This window comes from Parasteatoda tepidariorum, chromosome 4 (genome assembly GCF_982258835.1).
Source record: "Parasteatoda tepidariorum strain Cologne lab strain chromosome 4, Ptep-v5.0, whole genome shotgun sequence".
Taxonomy (NCBI): Eukaryota; Metazoa; Arthropoda; class Arachnida; order Araneae; family Theridiidae; genus Parasteatoda; species Parasteatoda tepidariorum.
In genome coordinates, this window is record NC_141758.1 from 15034413 (window position 1) to 15055449 (window position 21037).

A 21037-nucleotide genomic window follows, 5' to 3' on the forward strand; every position below is an offset into this window, starting at 1 on the left:
ATTTTTCGTTCAAGCCTGTTCAAGAGCGATACGAGAACAGAAGAAATTTTCAGTTCAAAAAGAAGAATTTTTATCAACCATTCTTCTGAATTCCCAAATAGTCCCTTTCGTTACTAATTACAATCATAATTTTCCAAAAAATTAAAAAAATCGATTAACTTTTTCTAGCCATTTCAATAAGTTCGACAATGTACGAAAATATTTTCCTTTTTTTTTTTACTTTCAGTATCATTCAGCCAGATACCTTTATTAAATGCATCATTGAACTAGAGTATACTAAAACTTTCTCAAAATTAAAAAATGTATTAAATATATTTTATTTTCTGAAACGGTAGTTTCTAAAATTTGAACTACCTCAATTTTGCTGTTGTCTCGTGGCAATTACTGCTGTCTTGTGGCGACGCTTTAAAAGAGGGGGCGTAATTTTTTCTAATTCAACATGCTTTACTGGTCAATTCTCTACCAACTTATTAGAATTTTGCAGAAACCGGATTAGTTCTCATTTGTAGTTTACTATTGAAAGAATATATTTAGACAATAGTTTTCCTTAAATTTTCCAAAAGAACAATTTGAAATGTATCTCATAGTGTTAAACAAAGAAAAAATAAATGAAATTTCTACCAATTTTTTGCATTTCAGTTGCCAGCGGCATCGCCCCATATCTTTTGTAAGGAACACGACTTCAGCCTCAAAAGTGGTACCTATGAATTAATAATATTTGTTTGTTATTGAAAAAAATAATATCGATTATTTTTTCCATTACAAACCAACATATTTTATCACATCGTAAGCGAACATGAATTATCTCCTTCTTAATACCACTTTCTACGTAGCAGAGAAGTGGAAACTGTTATTAGGCACACAAATTATATTTAAAAAAATTCTAAATTGAAATATATTATTAAATTGCATGAAAACTGTATCTTGGAGAGTGAAGCAGATTTTGAAATCATCGACAAAAAAATATCCCAATTTTCGGTCAAAAATCTTTAGAAAATATAAAACAATTGTAATTCATCATAGCGTGAATAAATGCACATTTTGCATATCTGAAAATGATACGCGTTTTTTCGTGAACAGAACTTTCAGATAGACCTAATTATCTACATTTGTGCTTATAATTCAACAACATTTTAATTGTTTAAGAGCGATACGAGAACAGAAGAAATTTTCAGATCTAAAAGATGAATACTTATCAACCAATCTTCTGAAATAAAAAAAAGTCCTTTTATTATTAATTAATATCACAATTTTTAAAAGAAAAACAAATAGACAACGTACATAAATAAATTCTTCTTTTAAATTTCAATATACACCAGTCAAATATATTGCTGTCAGATACCTTTATTAAATGCCTTCTATTGTATTTGTAACATTCCAGATGAAGATGCCTTAGGAGACAGACGTGCCTTGCGAGTTCTCCGAGCCGGGGGCTCGGTCGCCATGCAGCGGGATGACCAACGATGTGTTCCGGCCAGCCAGTCGTCACCACCTCCATGGCTTAGCGATGATCTCTTCCTCTCTTCGTGAGCGTTTGATTCAGACCTGATGACTGCAGTTCTTCTGCGACGTCGATCACTGATCAATGTTTGAAAGACAGAACATCAAGATGAAATAGTTTTCAAATCCAGTCAACGTGAACACACCGTGTAAGCGGCAGTAGTAACTTGTTTAGCCTAGACGTACGTGAACGTGATGATTGCATTGACCTTTCGTTAGTAGCATTTAGGCCTGTCCGACATGTTAATGGCGGTCATTTGCGTTTGAAACCGATTGGTCGAAGCATGTTTCGCTAGTAGGAGTCTGGCTTTACTAACATCTATTGTCCTTCGGGTCCTCGCCCAGTTTAGTTACTAGCGGAGACTGGAGATGCTAATTATGAATTCGAGATAAGTAATCTTAAAAACAGCGAGATGTTTTCCTCAAGCAAAGCACAGTAAACTTCATTTTTGTTGATTACTCTCAACTCTTTTTCAAGTCACCACAGCTTTTCCGCACCATGGCAATGTGCCATTTTTCTCCCCACTTCAACTTTAGCATCATGCTTTTCACCACAAGGTTTCACCTCAACGATTTCTACTTCATGATGAAGGGGTAAAGGGCCATCATGGCCTCAGGGACCCCGACCAACCCACACGACTAAGACTAAGACTAAGTATTTGTAGGAGAGTGTCGAAGCGAAACTGAACAATCATATTTAGTATATTTTGTTTTCTGAATTTCTAAAATTTGAACTACCTCAATTCTATTTGAACATTCGTCACGTAAAAGGAAGCAGTATGTTTTTTTATTCTTTTGAAATAATATTTCATAATATGATTTAATGATTCATATACCTTGAAATGCAAAATATTTTGAAAGGTTATCACAAAAATAATAATAAATTATAAATAATTATTTAAAGCCACTTTTTACATCCTTGGGTAAACGAATTTTTTAACTGTGTATAAATGAAGTTATTATAAATAGATTCAGAAGCGTCAGAAAGACCATGAAGCTCTATGAGCATTGATTCTTCTATAAGGATACATCGCTGAACACTCACATTGTTTATTGCTGGCTAAGATTCGATGAAACTTAGCCACTGCTGCGCCTCTTCAGCAAGCCGATCATTACAGTCCTGTTTTATACACTACAGTTTCTGCAGAAATATTTTAGCTTTCTATACAGCTGTACCTGAAAGTCTGAGGGGTCAAATATACACACAACTGTTGAAAGTACTGATCTCTTCGTGGGCGGAACCATGCTTACCACCTGGATTTAGAAAGCAAAGTGGTCACTGGTTGAATTCCATATGACACATAGTAACAACAAACGAAACTGAAAGTAGCTTTCTCTAAATATAATTAAATATATAATCCATAGTCTTCTTAATATCTTCTCAAGGTGACGAACCAAATGTTCTCTCTCTCTTAATAATTATTGAGGCTCACACAAATTAGTGAACTGTATTATCTTTTATTTTTAATTCTCATATTTATTCAATATTTTCGATTCTCACAATGCGATCTCTCGTCCCATTTTATAATTAAACACTGAACTTTTACAATACTTCCCACATGAACGCACTACTAAATTAGCACTTACGTTTAGGCACGGAACAGAAGCAGAACAGAACTACTGAAGTAATTATCAAAATAATTTGAAGTTTTCCTAGGTTTGTAGATTCTTCAATTTCGATAAAATTCCTTTAGCAAATAGATTTTCAATCTTTTTTAAGTCACCGCTCTCTTAGAATTTTTAAGCGGCCCTTTTATAAAATTTCATCGCAAAAGTTCATTAATCCTTTCCGGGACAACGATTTTCGAGTGAAAGTTTTAATCAGACAGAATATTAGCAAGTACGACCTTTGATAATCTCTTGTCGTAAATTTTAAACCCTTCCATAATGTATTACTTTATTTTGAAGTTGTTTTACTCATGGATCCTGAATTTTAGCTGCAAGCAAAAGGAAAATAATAGATAAGAATTGACTTTCAAAATCATAAAATGGATGCTTGATTATAATTGGATAAAATGTGCTGCGAATGCAGCGTCATTAAATTAGAGTACGATGATTGAATTCAACTACAAAGCCACTGATTTAGAAAATTTTGTTTGAGATAATTTCGTCATTTAAGAGAAAGCGATCAAAGGGGTCTATTTTTTAAATCCTTTTTCAGCATTTCAACATATTTTGTTGTAATTAGTTGTGCATTTTTGTGCTTTTTCATGAAATTGTGTACTTTAATTCATACATGTTTCAATTCAAGTTTTTAATTTAAAATCAGTATACAAGGCTTTGTTTCTTATTAAATATGTTAGGCTGCTCATTCTACTGAGCATTTAAATTGGAATGGGCTGAGTTTTTTTGTTTTTGTACTTTAGTTATGTTGCACCAGGTAGTGGAGGTATAGGTAACTATTTGTTTTACGTACGTTAAGTATTTGTAACGTTCGCTTTTAAGTGACATTTTTGGGTATGCATTTTAGTTTTAGTTTAATTAATGAAGGCTTCAGCATTGTTTTCAATGATATGGTCATTCTGATTTAAATCTTTATTTATTATATCTTTAACATTTTTAATTATTATTTATTTATATCTTTTTTTCTTTTGAAAAACTTACTATACCTTACTAAAGCGAATAATTATTTGCTTCGAACTTTGAAGAAGAGAATAACTTTTCCTCGATTTCTCTTAAAAATTCAAACTATAATGTTATAATGTATATAAATGAAAAAAAATTATAAAAATATTTTGTTAAAAATCCAAAAAAAAAATATGAATTTCGAAATTAAAGCTATTCAGAAAGAATAAAAAATCATTGCACATTCAAGTGTTATTTTCAAAAATAAAAAAACTCCGGTCTTCACTATAATTGGTCAGTAATCCTTTTCTCAATAAATTAATAATTGTTAATAACATTTAATATATGCAGAGTAAAATATGTTTTGGTTTTTCAACAACAAAACAAACGAAATAGTTAATTTTAATAAGCACATGCTGTCTAAAATAAATTTCTTCTACAAATTGTACAAGTTCGCCAGAGAATCGCAACCCCCCAGGAGTCCCCAACAAGACAATTTTTCGAGGTGGCAGGGCTTACGTCAGAAACCTAAAATCTATTATGTATCAGTTATAACATGTATATGTTACCGTGTGAATTATCGGTTATTATTAATACTAACCTGTAAATATTAATAAGAACCAAACAAGCCATTTAGAGTGAATAATTTAAGTGAATTTGTCACATTAACCGGCTATTATTAATAATAAACCGATGAAGTTTGGTCAAAGTCATTCTTTCGCATTTTTATTGGGGATATTTCTGTATCGTGATCTCCGCGCGAAATACAATCGTTGAGGCACCAAATTGATTTCAAACTGAAAAAATAAAAAACATCTAGATGTTTGCCAGGAGTCTACGAGTTATACCCTTCGAGTTGATCCCCCTCAGCGATGTTTTTTCTTTTATAGTTTCTTCAATGATACTGAAAAACCTTCAGCTTAAAATTCGCAAGAAGCTGAGGGCTAATATATTATGTACACCGCAAATTGTAATTCATACGGTGATTAGTTTGATTTCTTAAGGTTTATACAATAGAGAATTTTCTAAATAAAATTTCAGAGACATGTTAAATAAAATTTAATAACATATATCTTTATTTTAATTTGTTATAAAGATGAAATGTGTGAACACATAGCTGCCAACAAGTATGGTCGTTCTGAAATATTTTAATAAGTGGTTGTGTACGAGATATAAGATATTAAGTATTTTCTGAAAATTAAGCTTCTTTAACATTTGAATGCATGACTATATAATTAATGTATAATTTATATGTATATCTTTGGATTATCGATTTTTCATTAAATAAAACAATTTAAGATTTAAGTTCTAAAAGTGAAGATTTATGCGTTAAAGCAGTGGCTCCCATATGGTTTTGAATATCGTGGAAAGGTTTCAGGGAATTTGACTGTTAAGATTTACTTTATCCAATCATGATTTTTGAGCCTGAAATCATAATTATATCTAATCAATGATCTATTATTTATTTAATATATTTTATAATTTTTAATAAATTTATTTAATCAAATACATATTAAATAATGATAAAAATATCAATTTCTAAAAAAATTCATTAATATTTCAACTTTTTCATTTAAATTAAAATTACTTAGTTCACCAATGAAGAAATATGTTTACCTGGTAACCATTCCTTGCATAAACGAAGAAAATTAACCAGAACTACAATAAGCACACCTGCCCTGCGAATTTAACTGAAGAGCTTAGTGGAAGAATCAGGCAAGTGATAGTTTCGGAGGTATTTAAAAATCTGGAAAAACAATGTTAATGTAATTGAATCAATATGAATAACGGTAAATGTTACGTAATTTTTTTTTTACTTTCATGTTGCCATAAATAATCGACACTCGTTTTTAATATGCTTTCAAGATTTTTAATTCAAATTAGGGAGTGGTAAATAAAAAGAGGCAAATAATTATTCAATATCCTTCAAAGAAATTTTTTATAAAATTTACTTCTTATAATGTTAATTATTTTATTGTAATATTTATTACTTCCAGGTGAGAGCGTTTCGCAAGTAATTAGCATTCCGGTATTATTCCGAAACTTTCATTGTTTTCCATAATAATTTTTCTCTATCTTTTGAGATTATATTCTTCTAATCTAATTGCAAAAATTTTACGATAGTAGTGAAATATCTACTTGCGCGATGACAATCTGCAAAAATTCTCGTAAAAGTTGAAAGAAGAGAACGTAATTTTCAATGTGTTACCTAAGTCTCATAAAAAGAATAATAAAATGAACTAGGAGAGGAATAAATACTCATGTCAATAAAAATATATATGTCTATTTTGTCATTTAAGAATTTATATTAGAATTTTGCCATTTCAATCAATATCATACCGTCCCGTAACTTTAAAAAAGACAAATGTTCCGTATCAAAAAGAAAAGCATAAAAAATGTCTTAAATCATAGAAAATAATATCATAAATTTTAAAAGTAGACTTTATAATAACTTTAAATATTTTCTGATTTCATAATCTATCTTTTAATGTCCTGATTCCAAATATTTATGTTTTTTTTAATATTACACCTTAATCTTAAAAATTTTAAAGTATTAGCAAATTCCTATCATATATCCAAAGATAATTTTGCTTAGTAATTGGCATTTAAGGTTTTTTTTTTCTAGTTATAAAAGATTAGAAAATTGCTATTATCTCCTACGAAATACATTTAAATTATACAACTAAATTTTTCCAAATTTCTCAACTATTGTTATCGATGAATATATAACTAAAAAAGTTTTCATTTCATATAATATTCATCATTTTATGATTTATTTTACTTATGACTTTTTTCTGCTTTATTATGCTTTCTTTCGCTCAATGTAAGCTAACGAAAACTAAAAAGTAATAATGAATTATAATGGTAGCAACCATTGAGATACTTTTTCCGACCTAAAATTGTTATTTATTAATACATAAATGGACAATTGCTAAGGATGGACCACAAAATGGTGCAAAGCGCATAAAAAATTAAGCGTGGTTAAATGCAAAGTTAAATAAAAAAATTGAAAGAATGTTAGGACATTAAAAAAAAATTATGATTTATTGTGTTCTGAAACCCAGAAGGTTCATAGTGTAAACGGAGTCATTTGGAGCAGAAAACATAAAACTTTTAGAAAAAAAATGCAAATATCACTTGTAGGCATCCTAGAGTAAGTTGTCAATAAATGTATGAAAATATTTACCCCGACCCACCCCAATTCAGGGCAAACGGGTAAATGTTTATTAAAACCAAGTAAAAACAGAAAAGAACATAAAATGCATAAAGTGCATAAAAAATACATAAAATACAAGAGTCATATTTCAACAGCCGGGAGGGTCGCCTTATAGTGCTTAAAGCAATACAATAGTATTGAAGACCCCAACAAAGTTACAGAGAATACAGTATGTGTTACAATACATAATGAGTAGTTACAAGATATAAACATCTCAAATAAAACAAGACAATTAAAAATATATGTTAATAAGTGTATATGTCAATTAAAGATGGGTGACCATGGAGGGCGATGCAGTTTCTAGCCATTTCATGAAATTAGACTATATACAGAAATATTTTTCTTTTTTTTTCAGTATCCACTAGCAAAATGCATAACTTCCAACTTTTTATCCCTTCCATTATGATTTTTCCCAATGATATTAAAATGGAGATAAAATTTCAATTTTGAGCATAAAAATACGATGTATTTGAAAAAGTTTAAGCTGTAAGCCATGACAATATGCTTAATTTTTTTAAGAATAGTGGTGATCAAAATAATTTAATAACTATTATTTCTTTTATAGGTTTATAAAATAAATAATGGTATATATTTACTACCACTTTAAATGTAAAAATAAAAAAAAAGTTGGCAGGTAAGCAAATGTATTGCTGTCAGATACCTTTAACAGCAGGGAGATCAAATGTTTTGAGAATCTAACCGAAGACTTAGAATCTAAATGTTTTGGGAATCTGTCTTACCATTTCGATGAAATAGAAAATTTTCAGAAGTATTTTCCTCTTATTATTTTCAGTAACCACCAGCCAAATGTATTGCTGTGAGATACCTTTATTAAATGCTTTAGGCAATATACTGTGAGTATTGTTCTTTATTCTTTATTTCGCAAAAACTGGGCACCTGGACCGCGCAGTGGCCCCTATCCCATACATCATGAAATATTATATACATTGATTTAAAGACATTTTGATTTAACAACAGTATGGTAGCTATTTCTAAAAGTCAAGCGTTTTGCTTGATAAATTAAAACATTTTGTACTACAATCAATTTAAAGATGGTCATTATATACAGGCATGATTTGAAAATATACATAGGTACTTATTTACAGACATAATTGGAGATAGATACATTAATCATTATTTGCAACATTGATCAATGAAAAAGAAACATTGTATTCAAACATAATTAGTGAAATGTGCAATAGCTTGATTTGAAAATGCAGTGTAACTTTTTTATGCTAGCTTTTTAAAAAAAAATTCAAGCTCTTTGCTTGATAAATTAAAAACATTTTGTATTACAAAGAAATATGATAATTATATACAGGCATGATTTGAAAAATATACGTTGGTATTTATTTACAAACATTATTGGAGATAGATACGTTAATCATTATTTGCAAAAGAAACATGAATTCAACCAAATTTGAGAAATGTGTAATAGTAATTAAATGCAGCTTGATATGAATATTATGCATAGAAATATGAAAGGTGAAATGGAAATTAGGCAATTGAAAATTATTGAACGAGATGATACATAGATAAAAACATAAGTCGAGCTGTATAAATCTTTGGTTTTGCCAAACTTTAGTGGCACCATCAGATGTATGCAACTCGAAATTGAATAAACTAAAAACATTCTATATTTGTTAAATAAGCAGTGTGGAAATACGAAATTAGAGTTCTGTGATTAAAATAAGAGTTCTAACTAAGGCAAGAGATATCACCAGGAGTGGTCTCCCTCATGATCGATTGTAAAAGCTGGAACACTTCTTTGTTTTTTAAAAGATCATGAAGTTCTTTGATGATCGTTACCAATCTGTGAGCTTGTCCTGTAGTTGTGAATGGAATGGCACGAGGGGCCCTCCTGGGGGGACGGGCTTTACACCCCGTGTAGTTGGCAGTGTGGATTTCCCCGCAATTGCAGCACATAGGTGGAGTGTTGATGTCCTTGTGGCACTCGTAAGATCGATGTTCTGCAGCACATTTAACACATCTTGGAGGTGAATTACATATTTTTTTAGTGTGGCCAAAATTTTGGCAGTTAAAGCACTGAATCGGGCCTCTCCCACCGCGGAACCTTTCAATTTTGACCGGGACATCACATATGCTGGTGACGGAGAAGATTTGTTGGTTATTTTCTGTTTCTATAAGAATTGTAAGAAAAAGTGGGAGGAGCCGATATGCCTCGCCCACTTTTCTCTTAAACTGTATTACTTTTTGGATTGACATATCCTCCAACTGCTACGGAATTTCCGTAGTTTCAGAAATCTTCTTTTCAGACGGTAGCAAAATTAATGTCTTAATATTTGAAAAAAATTAATTTTAGCGTAACTTGTCCACTATTACTTATGAAAGTGCAGGCCATATGGCTAGATTCTTAAGTTCTGATAAAAGTTTTATGAGAGATCCATTTGCTTTAAAAATTTCTACTTTGGTTCGCTACCACAAGAAAGAATTATTTTCAAAATCCTCATAAGTTGGAGGGTATGGATTGAGATGGTGAGTATTGTTCAAGCGAAATCAAAACTTATATTAAATATATTTTATTTTCTGAAACGGTAATTTTAAAATTTGAACTACCACATTTCTATCTCAACATTTGTTACGTAAAAGGAGGCAGTGTGTGTTTTTTTTTTTTTTTTTTTTTTTTTTAATTTACTTAAAATGACATTTCTTAAAATGATTTTATAATTCATATACCTTAAAATTCAAAATTCTTTGAAACGCTTTCACAAAAATAATAATAAATTATAAATAATTATTTAAGGAAGGCGATGCATTTAGTGCATGACCACCATGGAGGTGAATCAAGGCTAGTCGCTACTCAAAAATCTCCTCAGCCTCTTCCAATGTCAGTTCTTAGTAAAATTCATCTGATGTTTTCTTAATAACTATTTCCTCATAACCTAAGAATTTCCTAATTAAACTGCTGTTTGTAGAAAATGCAACACCATGAAGGAATCATCAGAATCAAATGAAATTCGCAGCAAATGTCAATTATAGGATATTATGCAAATTAATAAAGTTTCAGAGCCATCGCGCGTGCGTGGCGCGCGCAGCGCCCTCTGAATTGATGCTGAAAGCGTATAAATAAAGTGCTGTAGCGGGACGTTGAAAATAGTCTATGATTATTTGTTAGTGGCAAACGTTTAGTGAGACCTGAGTATGCCTCCACGACGGAAGAATAAGAAATTCAAGCAACTTACGGAGTTTGAACGAGGGAGGATAATCGGCCTTCGAGAAGGAGGATTTTCCTATAGCGCAATAGCAGCTCGTATGCAGCGGAACAGTTCCACAGTGATGCGAGTTTGGAAGCAGTGGACCGACGAGCACCGAACAACTCGAAAAACAGGCACTGGACGACAGAAGGTGACGTCAGAGCGCGATGATCGACACCTGCTCCGCATGGCGGTGAATGATCGCACAGCTTCCTCCAGGCAGCTGGCAGCACATTGGTCTACTGCTACAGGTGTACAATTGTCGGCTTCGTCAATTCGTCGTCGTCTGCTGCGCCGTGGATTGCGTGCAAGGGTGCCATTATACAGGATTCCCCTCACGGCGGATCATCGACGGCTGTGTCGGCAGTGGGCTCTTGAGCACAGAGACTGGCGAGCTGATTGGCACCAAGTTGTCTTTTCAGATGAATCACGCTTCAATTTGTGGACCCATGATGGCCGTGTTCGTGTTAGACGTTATGCCGGTCAACGCTGCCTTCCTGAGTGTATTATTGAACGACATAGTGGTCGAACACCCGGAGTTATGGTCTGGGGTGCGATTTCGTATCATGGACGATCCAATTTGATACGAATTGAGGGTAATCTCAATAGCAACAGATACGTCCGTGAAGTGCTACAGCCCGAAGTCGTTCCTTTCCTTCAAGGCATCCCTGGAGCTATCTTTCAGCAGGATAATGCACGCCCACATGTTGCGCGGACTGTTAAAGACTTCTGTTCAGCACAACGCATGCAACTTCTTCCTTGGCCTGCTTATTCGCCGGATATGTCGCCTATTGAGCACGTGTGGGATATGGTTGGTCGGCGTCTCACTCGTGATCCGCGTCCTGCAGTTTCCAAAGACGAACTTTGGTTGCGCATACAAGCGATATGGAATTCTCTTCCTCAAGCAGATATTCAACATCTGTTTGACTCCATGCCACGTCGTATAGCAGCACTTATTGCAGCGCGTGGTGGCTGCACCAAATACTGATTTCGGACGCTTAATTTGTTTCTTTTGTTTTGAAAATTTCATCATTTATTTGTATCAGTACAAGTCGTTTCTGCATTAAATTTCATTTGATTCTGATGATTCTTTCATGGTGTTGCATTTTCTACAAACAGCAGTTTATTATGTAGAAAAATAAGCTCTTTCAGATGTCATTTTCGAGTTAGTTGTGATTCCTTTTAGTTGCCGGCCCATTTTTGAGTTTACCACAACCAATGTTCAACTTCGTAGTCTTCTAATTTTGAACCCAATCCAGAAGACAAGGGAATTCCAGGATCACGTATTGGAAAAATTTTGTCGTCGTAGGGGATTTTTTGATAAAACTAACTAATCCTGATTTACGTTATATGAAGAGAATAAGCACGAAAACTTCCCTAATCTGTCTACCACTGAGGATATTTTACGTTACTACTGTGTTTGTTGCGACCGAGCGTGTAATTCGAAGCCGGCTCACCTCATTGCAGGGCGAGCACTCTATCACCTGAGACCCCCGACTCTAGTAATCCTTTTTTACTATTGTATACTATAAATTGGAGAACGTAGCCAATTTGTAGCATTTTTTTTTAAATGCTACGCTTTTTTAACATTTTGCATGTCCTAGCAATAGAGTGGTAACTCTTTTATACTAAACTTTAATTAACTTACCTAAAGCTGTGATTTCGTTTGCCCCTTAATGTTGAATATAAAGTGTGAAAGAAAGCATTTTTTTCCTGATTTTATATAGTTATATAGGATCGAAAACCAATAAAAAATGAATTAAAGAGATAATCTTTATGATATTCTTTCAAAATTATACTAAAAGTATAGGCTGAAGACGTTACTATATTTGTTTTAATATATCTTACTACAGATAACTATATTTATTTATGTGAACAAGTGGATTGAATCAACTATTGTACAACATTGTCTGGATCATTTTTATGAACATACAGTTTAGTGTTTCAATGTGCTGTCAAATAATATATATCTGCCAAAACAATGTTATATAAAATTTTGATTTGCGCCACTTATTTGATTATAGTTTGAAATAATTAGTAAAAGTTGTATGTAAATAATATCATGGTTAATGGTGGATTGCGCGCATGTAAAACGAAACTATTAATCGATTCGCGATCACTTTGTATCAACTTTAAATTTTTTTTTCGAATTTTGCAAAGAAATGTAAATCTTTGGTTTGAGATATTAATCGATAGTTTTTATTTACCACTTTTTCCTAAAAATTATTTATTATATAAATTTTTTTGTCAGGATATTGAATTGTTGACTGCACCCAAGTTGTACGCAATTGAAAAGTTTTACTAGCATTAAAATGTGCTGGTAAATGCTTAAATTTAGAAGTATTTTATTTGTGGAGAAGCCAACTTGCTCCACTTTGAAATATTTCTAGTGGTAGCGAAATTCAAGTTACCCTTAGTTTATTATATTTCATTTTAAATAATTTTTCACCACTAGATATCAAAAATTATAAGTATCATATAAAATGCAACGTTAATTATTAATATTAAATAAACAATATATTTTCTCTTAAAGATTAATGACTTCATTTGCTTGTTTATGTTATTACCTCTCTATGTTATCTTCTTCTTTTTCCGCAATATTATTTAACTACCTAACATTAAGTTTACTAACCCAAATAATTTCAGCATTAATGGCCTTTGATTCAGTTTGTCATCATATAATTTACGGAGGTGGCCTTTTTGGCCAGGTACTCCGGTGCATGGTTGCGTTTCCGCTTCTATCTACTGGTTACTCCATTAAAAAGTAGGCGTAACTGTCCATGTCTATCGAATTTTACTATATAATTAACTACCATTTTATTAAAACTATTCCTGAAAGCGGAGCAGTTGGCATCCCTGTGAATGTATGGGCGTTCCCTCAACCATGAGAAGAAATTCTTCGTTGGAGAAAAGTGATATCTGACTCCTGATTTAATAAATTTATAGAAAACCGGATTTTCCCCATTAAGTTACTGTCTTTTGTTAATGAGATTTTGCTCTGTGCATAGTTATTGTCTTGCATTTATCCTTCTCCGTGCCAAGATGGCACAATGGTAACAATTACAAAGTAATTAGTTCATAACATTTAAATTTACAAAGTGGGTTAGCTTTCTTGAAATTGTTGAATAATTTCAAACATCGCACAAACAGACAATGTTTATTTTTTCTCCAACATATAAAACTATTCACTTGCAAACAACGCAAAAAAGAATATAACAATGATATAACAAGTATATTAGAATTTATAATATGATGCTATAAAATTCACAAAGGTATTTAAGAAATTATGCACAATATAAAGAACACGCATACCAACGCAATTAATAAAGCTACAATACGTATTTTCATTTTTTTAAAATTTATAGTTATTTGTTGCCCTTTCCAATGACTTTTACGTTATTATGTATTTATGCACGCAAAACGCGTTTCAAACCTTTTCAGACCTAATATATGACAGACCCCTTAACCTACCTTAATCTTTTAAAAAAGGAGAGATGTTCTGGACTCCCAAACATCTACGAAAAGTATTCAAGTGAAAGCTTTTCTCTTTCTCGTAATGATTAATGGAGCTCACAAACTGTATTAGCTTTAGCGTAATTGTATTAGCTTTTATTTTAAATTCTCATGGTTACTCAATATCTCACACTCTCACAATGCAACCTCTTCACATTTTATAATTTAACACAGAACTTTCACAATATTCACTGCATTCGGGCGCTTCTAAAATAGCACTTACGCTTATGTATGGAACATTTCTGCCCATATTGCTATGGTAAACTTCAATCAATAGCAGACACAATTAATTCACAGTTAAATAAAAAGCAATAACAAAATATAAATAAAATTAAATAACTCATTAAAAAATACACTTTACAAGAATATAAGATACATGATTACTCCTTAATACAAGATTTTTTACAAGATAGAAGATCATTAATAGGTAAAATGCAGTTTTAGATATAGAGAGTTTATAAATTTCAGATTGGGTTTTTACTTTAACTGCTCTCACCCGTTTGTCTTTATCAAAATAAAGTTCAATAAATTTACCCAGTGCCCATTTTTGAGGCTGTAGATTTTCATTTTTTAGAGGTACTAACTCAATGACTTTTACAACAATTTTTGAAGTTATACTTCTTATGCGACTTCCAACAAGGTTGCGTTAAACGTTTAATCCTACATTTTTATTGGCCGGGAAATCACGTGGTAGGATCCAGTTTTCCCTCATTCATTTCCATATTGTTTTGGTTCTCACTAGCATAAAAATAATAAAAGTCATAAAAATATTGTTTATCTATAAATATTTTTTTAGTTTGATTTGATACACATATAATTTAATAGGGTAGTATTTTTCATTTTCAAACTTAGTGGATGACAATTGTAAAAAATGAGTGAAAACAATACCCCGGACAATGCGACGGATTTAAGGTTATGTCAAGGTACGTCACTTATGAATATCAATTGATTATTTCCTTTCTGAAATTTCATTATGACGCATTCACATACATTACAAACACATTTTCCAGGGCGAGACGATGAGGCAAACACAAGGACTTCCACTGGTTCAAAAGGTCCACGAGGGCAAAATGCACACGAGGGATTACAGAGCATGGAAGCGAGCGGAGCAAGAAAAAGAGTCGTTGAATAGAACTAGTGATCCTTCTACGACTGCTGATTCTTCTACAATTAACGTCGCAGGTTGCGAAGTTTAACTTCTTCCGCGCGGAGGAACTCCACGCACTATTTTCTCTACCATCCACTTGGACCTCTGTTGCAAATTATTGAGACACTGTATTTTCCATTTCTTTTAAAAAAACGTGAATAATTTTTTTTAGTCTTTTCCAGTTAGATAATGGATTATCTCTCACCTCAACTAATTTTGACTCTACAACAGTATTTAAGGATCTACCAATTAAACAATGGACAGGAGTTAAGACATCATCATTCACATCAGTATCGGATGACAGACGTGCAAGCGGTCTGGAGTTGAGAAATGCTTCTATTTGACAAACGGCTCTTAGGAATTTTTCATAGCTCATTCTGGAATTTCCTAAAACCCTTTAAAAATTATATTTAAACGGCTTAACTGCACTTTTTCAGAGGCTACCAAATTTGAGAGCTCTAGGTGAAGGGAAGTTCTACCTTGAATTTGGCATTATCTGAAAGTAATTTTGGGCATATACACCTCTTTTAGCCACAAATTTCTTTAAACATGCTACAAGAGCTTCTGGCGTTAAATCTGTCACACTTTTCAGGTGAGCACCTTATGTGTCTAAGCATACAAAGTATTACGATAAATTCCTCTCCTTTGATGTTTATATTTAATAAGGAATGGACCACACATCTATAGTTTGTCAAAGCAATGAACTCCTCCCTTCACAATGTCTGAGGCCATCTGGTGCTATGGAAACAAGAATGGCGCATCATTTTAGGGAGGGTAGCTTTACTCTAGGAATGACACAATAGACAGTAGAAAGAGATTCCCTTAATCTAAACCAATCCAAGCCGAAACCACTTCAAAACAGTGATCCCCATCCCAACTTAAAATAGTCACACCTTGTTACCATAGTCACCGCCACAGGTACAGACGAATGTCTGGAGGAGTTCTAATTTTAGACGAACTATATTCCTCCTCTACTCTGGCTATTAAATGGGAAAACATGTCTCTCTCTCCCTGCCTCCCCCCTCTTTCTCTAGGCAAATTACACATTAATTTTTCAACTCCTATGAGTTTAACACTTTTTACACTATCGAGTACAACTTTCCTACACATTGCCTTCCTCTTGCCAAACTTTTTGTCTGACGTAGTGTAGTAAAGCAGTAGGACCTAAGTGGAAATATCGTTTATGGTAGGATTTTAAATTTAGCTTATTTAATTGATGAATCTTAGGTAGAATAATTGAGCTTACAGCAAGCACTGATTTTGTATAATTATTACTAATGTTAATGAACTTTTCAATAAATGTTACAATAAGTACTTTGTTCTGAATGTTTAAATCATTGGAAAGTTTGTCTTTTATGACGGACTTAGGTCCCAAAACAGAAAGAAGAAAGCACTAGTAGTAGAACTATTTCAATAATTGATTCTTCACTTTAAACAACACATTGCTGTTAATTTTTTCTCAAGAAAGAAGCTGCTCAATGTATAAATTGAATCCTTTGAAAAATTTGGTAGTAATGAATATTTTACAACTCACAAAAAAAGCTAAATTTTTACCAATTTTTACTCTTTTTCAACGTGATAGATATAGACTTTCAGCCTTGGGCGGACGCTGGTTACAAATGCTTCACCAGTCTTGACAAAAATAGTCTGCCAGAATAAAATATTAAGAAGGATAACGAAAGCCAGATGGTTCGTAAGAAATGATACAATGCACCATGACCTCGAAACAGATGCAATAAACAAAAATATAGCTAATTTAAGTAACAAATTCTACGAAAAAAACCACCTCTCGCTCTACAACAAATTTCAATGAAATTTTTCCATTTGAAAATTTGACTGAAAACAAGAACATCAGACCAATATCAGCATACTGTGACAGTGATGCATCATATTCCCGGCATCAATAGCATATACATAACCTCATTGTCATCATATCTGCTTTGCTAAAGTTCATACTTTTCCAATATAATCTTATCACCCTACTGCATATAATTACACAGTCAGAAACTCAATGATCCACATTTGCATTCCAAAACCTCAACGAAGCACCACACAGATAAAGCTCAAGATGAATGGGAAAAGGACTGCAAGCGGCCTCAGATGCCCGGATATTTTATACAGTTTAAGTTGAAAAGACGCTGGTTCAATAACAAATATGGAAGTCTCCTTGGTCGCCTGAATGCCCAACTGCTCGTCGGAATGACAACGACAACCGAACATTCTGAAAAATCGAAATTTAAAACAGACTGGAACCTCTACAGAAATATACTCATTATTAACAATAGAAGCCAGTCAACCCTAGAAGATGAAACTACTATAGATATACATAACCAGCAACGCTACAGTCTGAAATCATAGAAGCCCACAAAAATGCATCAATACAAACAGACCATACTGCACATCATTACCGACTACCTCCAAAGATTAAAAATATCATCAGACTAAGAAATTATTATGGAATGTGGCATCAAAGAACCTCGGATCCAGCTTACCTTAATGAAATAAAACAACTCAATAAACAGATAAGAATACAAAGCAAAAAGCAACTCTGGCAAAACTAAGTCGCCTCTATCTGTACCACCGACAAAACTATTTGGAAAATAGTCAAAATATTCAAGACTGTACCACAGATAAACAGACCAATCAATGGATCATTTGGCACAGCACACGCAATAGAAGATAAAGCTCAAATTATTGCAGACTCCCTCCTAAACCAGTTTTCACCAAACTCAGATTAAAATCATCATAATTAAATCACAGAAGAAGTAAACAGTTTTCCTTAAGAACATCCTATCCCAGAAACAATCGAACCTACAAATAATGAATAAACCTGCAACATTATTCGTAATTTAAAAAATAAAAAAGCATCAGCTGAAGATGGTATAAAAATTAAACGATAAAACTGCTACCTTCTAACTACAGTGAAACCTCTCGGTAAGGGCCATTGAAAATTGACCCTTATGGGGGGTGGCCCTTAAATGGGGGTGACCAAAAAATAAAATGAGGAAATCAAAATTTATGTAGAAAAGAACTGTTTATTAACATTGTTTACATGTTTAAAAAAATTTTCAATTGAAGTTTGTTTACTTTTTAAAATTTTTTCGCAAACAATTTTAGTTTCTAATGATTCCTTAACTCTATAAAACAAATTAGTTAAATTCGCATCATTTATTAATGCCTTGGATTGGGATATCAGTTTATTTACTTCTATTAGCGTTTCTTGGTTTGATAAATATGGCATGGGGGACTCATTCTCATTATCTGAATCAGACTGAACTCCTGAAAAAATTGAACAAATAAGTTTAAAAAAATATGTATTGTATTTTTTTAAAACTTAAAACAATGTATATTAATGTTTTACCTGTATCTAAATCATCTATAAGTCTTTTCTCCCAATCTTCCGATAAATCATCGTAACATTCTAGCCCATTTTCATATTTATCTGAATTTGGGTCATATTGAATTGCAGCAGCTTTTGAAAGTTCAACCACTTCATTTTCTAAATCAGCTGCATCGATAGTGGCCTCTAAAGCTGTATTGCTTAGCTCGCATTTTTTAAAGCAATTTGCAATTGTCTGTCTTTTTACATTTTCCCACGCGTGTCAAATCCACCGAATGGCATCTAATGCTGTTATAGATAGAATGATTTGTGAGGAATTTTTATCGCAATCTATAATAGAAAGGAGTCTTCGCAAAACAAAACGTCAGTATTCTAATTTAAAGCAGCGAATAGCTCCTTGGTCTAAAGGTTGAATTTCAGACGTAGTATTTGGAGGCAAGAATTGAAGCTTTACACTTTTCAAGTTTTCGTAAAATGAATGACATGGTGCATTATCCAAAAAAAGAACCACTTTTCTGCCTTGATTTGTAATTTAATTGTCAAAACTAATCAACCAATCTTTAAATATTTCCATGGTCATCTATGCCTTCTTATTATAATGATATTTTACTCCCATTTGTAATAAATCTTTACCTTTAAAACAACGAGGTTTCTTGGAGTGCCAAATGACGATGGGCTTTCCTTTTCACCAGCAGCATTAGCAGAAAAACACATAGTTAGCCTCTGTTTAGCTTGTTTTCCTCCTTTGGCCTCTTCTGCTTTCTCAACTAAACTTTTGGTTGGTAAGACACGGAAAAAAAGTCCTGTCTCATCTAAGTTAAAAACATCACGATCTTCATAGCCGGCCAGAATGATTGATAGCCTTGATTTCCAGTCTTGACACAAATCTTTATCAACATTAGCTGATTCACCACATAAAGTTTAAAAAACAATATTGTTTCTATTATAAAACTTTTAGCTAAAGAATTGGACACACCTGTTTAGATTTGTGGCCTTTGCGAGGAAAAAAAATGTAAAAAAATGGCTTTTTTGAGAAATTTTTTTTAAAAAAATGGCCTTTATTGGAGGTAGTCAGGAAAATGTGGCCCTCTAATGGGAGGAAAATTAACATTATGTCTATGGGGAAAATTTTCGTTCCTCAAAATATTGGCCCTTAATAGAGGTGGCCTTTAGGAGAAGTTTCACTGTATATACAAAAAATCATCCATATCATAAATAGCTGCCTTGCTCTGAATTATTGTCCTCAAATCTGGAAAAAAACATTAATCGTTCTATTTCTAAAGAAAAATAAAAATTCAAGGTGCCCTGTGAGTTACAGACCAATCTGCCTCTTAAACATACAGGGCAAAATATACGAAAAGATCATATACGAAAAGATCCAATTAAGAGAACAGATTACAGTAGTATTACAACTTTTTAGGCAGACAACACAGGAATCATCATCAAATCAAGAAATCCAAATATAAAATTACAGAAACTATAGGATCAAATTCTTGAAATAGAAGACTGATGCGTTAAGTGGAAAACCCCCGTAAATGCAGACCAATATCGAATCCTAATCATACAGAAAAGAAGAATAAAAATACTACAACAATGCAAATCAAAACTGTTTAATATCCAAACACCAACAGTTAAAAAAGCGAACTGCCTTGACCTTAAAATAAACAGCAAGCTCACCTGGAATGACCCTATCAAATATATGATCGACAAAACAAATGCAGCAACAACAATACAGACTCTCATCTATAACCAGAATGTCTCATTAAAACTAAGAAAACTACTGTATACATGAATGAGACATTCTGGTTATAGATGAGAGTCTATAACCAGAATGTCTCATTAAAACTAAGAAAACTACTGTATACATGAATGATCAGATCAATTCTCACATTTGCCTCACCTGCCTGGACAACCATACCGGAACACCTCATGAAAAAACTCAACCAATGACAGAACAAGATACCCAGAAAAATCAGATGGCTCATCAGAAATACAACTATACACAAAGAACTCTAGATCCCGACCTTATCACAATATGTTTCTAAATTAAATGCAGATATCTATCAGAAGCCCCTAAAATGCAGTGCAGTGAACTTCAACCAGATATTCAACTTTGAAAATTACAAAAAAGATATAAAATTAAGACCGATACTTGCTCACTTCATTTCCGACACCTCATATCACAATCATCAAATTAAATAACTAATTACAGATCCAACTGAGACAATGAAGAAAACGTAGTAAAAAAGTTTAAAAAAACATTGAAAAAACATAACAATCAAAGTTGATTTCATCAGGGGGTACCAGCTTTGAATTGTCATAAAATGCAAAACTTTTTCTATCAAGAAAGCTAAGACAAAAGTCAAAAAATCGCTTTCTCTGTACCTTTCTTGATAGAAAATGTTTTGCATTTTCTGCCAATTCAATGCTGGTACCCCTTGATGCCGTCAGCCTTGATTGTCATTTTGTTCAATGCTTTTTCAATTTTTTTGCAAATTTTTCTTCATGGTCTCATTTGTTTAATTCCTCTTGGTTTCTCT